This window comes from Lissotriton vulgaris, chromosome 1_2 (genome assembly GCF_964263255.1).
Source record: "Lissotriton vulgaris chromosome 1_2, aLisVul1.2, whole genome shotgun sequence".
NCBI lineage: Eukaryota > Metazoa > Chordata > Amphibia > Caudata > Salamandridae > Lissotriton > Lissotriton vulgaris.
This window is the reverse complement of record NC_141686.1, coordinates 343,995,051-343,998,017: the sequence shown is the minus strand read 5'-3', so window position 1 is coordinate 343,998,017 and position 2,967 is coordinate 343,995,051. Positions and strand designations below refer to the sequence as shown.

The following is a 2,967-nucleotide window of genomic DNA, read 5'->3' as shown; positions in this document are numbered from 1 at the left end:
GCGTCCCGGGATATCAGGCCACGCTCCCTCGCACCCCCCCGGGCCCCTCGCTCTGCCGTCTCCGGGAAGCCTGAGCTATCAGGGGACAGCGATCACTGTGCTCGCTCAATGCCCGTTGATCCGTCCCCGGGCAGTATGGGGTAGGGTCGTATCAGCTCCGCTTCTCCTCTCGTCCCTCTGCGCTGTCCAGCAGCCGCCAGACAGGTCGGCGCCTCCCCGTCACCTCGTCCAGATGATGTTAGCCGAAATGATCCACAGGGGGGTAGGTTAAGCTCGGGATGGTCCCAGTCAGGGCGTCCTGCAATTCGATTGTTCTTCTCCGCAGGTCGCGGTGGCCCAGGGTCCCCCGGGTAATAGCAGCCGAGCATCTCCGGGTGATGCAGTGTATGCCGCACCAACCTAGTGCGTCGCCGCCTCGTCACCTCGGCTAAGTCCGCCGTTCTTGGTCGTAGCTCAACGGGGAAAGGCTCAAAAGCAATCGGGGCACCTCAGCAACCCCAATAAAGTCGATTCCGGAGCAAAGATCACCCCAGGAAAGCTATACAAGGCGATGAAGGCTCGAGGCGCCGGAGGAGCTCGCAGGCACGTCTTACTCCGTCGCCATCTTGGCCACGCCCCCTCTATGTATTTTTTAGAGCGCTTGTGTGGTATTTCTACTTCCGTTCGTTTTGGACGTTCTAAGACTTCATATGCCTTTTCTGAATGCGTGTTCGGCATTTATATTTTTTTTTGGTATGTTCTGGACTTCTATCTTTATTGCCTTAAGTCGTGCTGCACTCGGACTCATTCCTTGTGCAGGCGCGACTTCCTTCACGGGGTCTGAGGCTTCGGTGCCCCTCCGCAGCATTTCTCATTGTGGGCAGTGGCGAGGGAGCAGAGCTGCGCACTTTGGTGGGCGAGGGAGGCAGGCTCGTGAGAGTCCCACATTCCTGACATTGTGCGCATGCACGAAGAGCCGGTTTGGATTTCTGTCATCTGCTCTTCGCGCATCAGCAACAGTGTTGCCTGTGAAAACTTCCCAGCTCATTAACGCTTACCGGAGCGTTTTTCTGGATCAGTGCTTGGCACTAGGGGAGTTTAGGGCAAGCTCCTGCCACATATATATATTAATATCTATATTTATGGAACTTTTGTTTTTTGCAACATAGTTTTTCTTTTCTTCAATACTTTTTTCCTTATTAAGACCCAGGTTCTTTTTTGGAAAACCTTCGGAAGGTCTTATTCGCCATTGGGTTACTCACCCCCCCTGAATCTCCTTCCAACCTCCTGCTGTGAATTATGGCGTACTACGCCGAAGAGGAGGATAAGTGGGTTGAATATATCGAGTATGAGGAATATGAGGAGCCTTAAGCACATCATTTGGAGGAGCACCCTGTTGAAGCCCAGGATTCCCACGTCCAGGGTTTGTTGAGTAAGGCGCTTCTCAAGGCCTTAACGCCCCTATCGAAACCCCAGAAGTCCTTTGGCAAAAGAAAGTCTAAGTCCTCTAGTTAGCATACTTCAAGCTCTGATTAATGTGGCGAAAAATGTTTTGATGGACCATGGTTCCTTGGCTAGCAGGGATACGCAAGGAGAGTCTTCTCCAGCTACCCAGGATTCAACAGATTCCGATGAATCCGTGTAGCCCAAGAAGACCAAACATTTATTTTATGATGCAAAGGAGGATGTGACACCCAAGAATTTGCTTTTTAATCCTCAAAATTTAATCCATCCTAGGTCTACTGAGTGGGTTCCCTGTGTTGAAGTGGCGCACTACGTTCAAACTAACTTGAGACAGAGTTTTGAGAGTCAGGTCAGGGCCACCTTGCGCCCCGAATGTCCCCGACCGTCGTTGTTGGGTAAGGTGGCGGATAAGCCAGAATTAGATCCTAACATGGCCACTTTTATGCGCAAATTTTCCAAAGATCCCAAGAAAGGACTAGGTCAGGCCTGGAAACGGTGCCAAGACAAATTATTAGATGTCTCGGGTCCGCTGACTAAGATATTAGATGCCCCAGTCACTGCGAAAGATAAGGGTGTTCCCCTAGACTCTTCTGAGATTATGGAATGGGCGCAAAATGCCATGTGTTTTCTTGGCAATGCTAACGTGGCGTTATCTACAGAGAGATGAAGATCCTTTCTCATGCGAATAGACCCCAACTTGCTGAGATGGCTACTACGGAACCGGGTTCCTTGGCCAATGGCATGTTGTTTGGCAACTTTTTATGCCTTGGATAAGGCGCAGGCCAACATCAAACGTGTTTTTCACTCAGGTGTTTTTAATAGGGCTGGCCGTTACAGAGGTCGAGGGTCCGGCCGAGGTGGTAATCAGACCTCTAGAGGTGCAGAACGACGGGGCAGAGGAGGTTCCCAAAGGTCAAAGTTCTATCCAACCCGAAACAGAGGTGACAGGGGTCGTGGACAACGTGGAGGCTACAGAGGCCAGCCGTTCCAGTCTGGAGATTCCTCTTATGCAGTTACCCATTTTACATTGCAGGGATCATATGGTGGGAGGTCGTATTACACAGTTCCTTCCCAGGTGGGAGGCCCTGTCTCCCGATCCATGGATTCGTCAGATAGTTCGGGGTTTTCATCTCGAGTTTTATGCGACCCCCCCCCCCACGCAATTGGTGACTCCCAGACCCCTAAGTTTTTCCCCTGTAGAGATGAGTTTCATCGACGAGGAAGTTCAGTCGTTACTGAACAAAGGGGCTATAGTGCAGACGGATCCTCATCCGCACAGTTTTGTGAGTACTATCTTCTTGGTGCCCAAGAAAGATCTTGAGTTTCGTCTGGTTCTGAACTTGAAGGAGTTCAATGTGTGAGTAGTATACCGTCATTTCAAAATGGAAGGTATTCATCTCTTGAGGGACATGTTGTTAAGCCAGGATTGGATGGTTTGATTGAATCTAAAAGATGCCTATCTGGCGGTCAGCATTTTTCCGCCTCACCAGTGCTTCCTCCAATTCCAATGGCGCAGTCAGTGGT

General features: G+C 50.8%; 1 pseudogene; it reads left to right on the top strand.

Annotated features, from left to right (window-relative positions):
• The first annotated feature begins 1,278 nt into the window (after positions 1-1,278).
• LOC147736732 (uncharacterized) lies at positions 1,279-2,764 on the top strand (annotated as a pseudogene).
• The last annotated feature ends 203 nt before the right edge of the window (positions 2,765-2,967 follow it).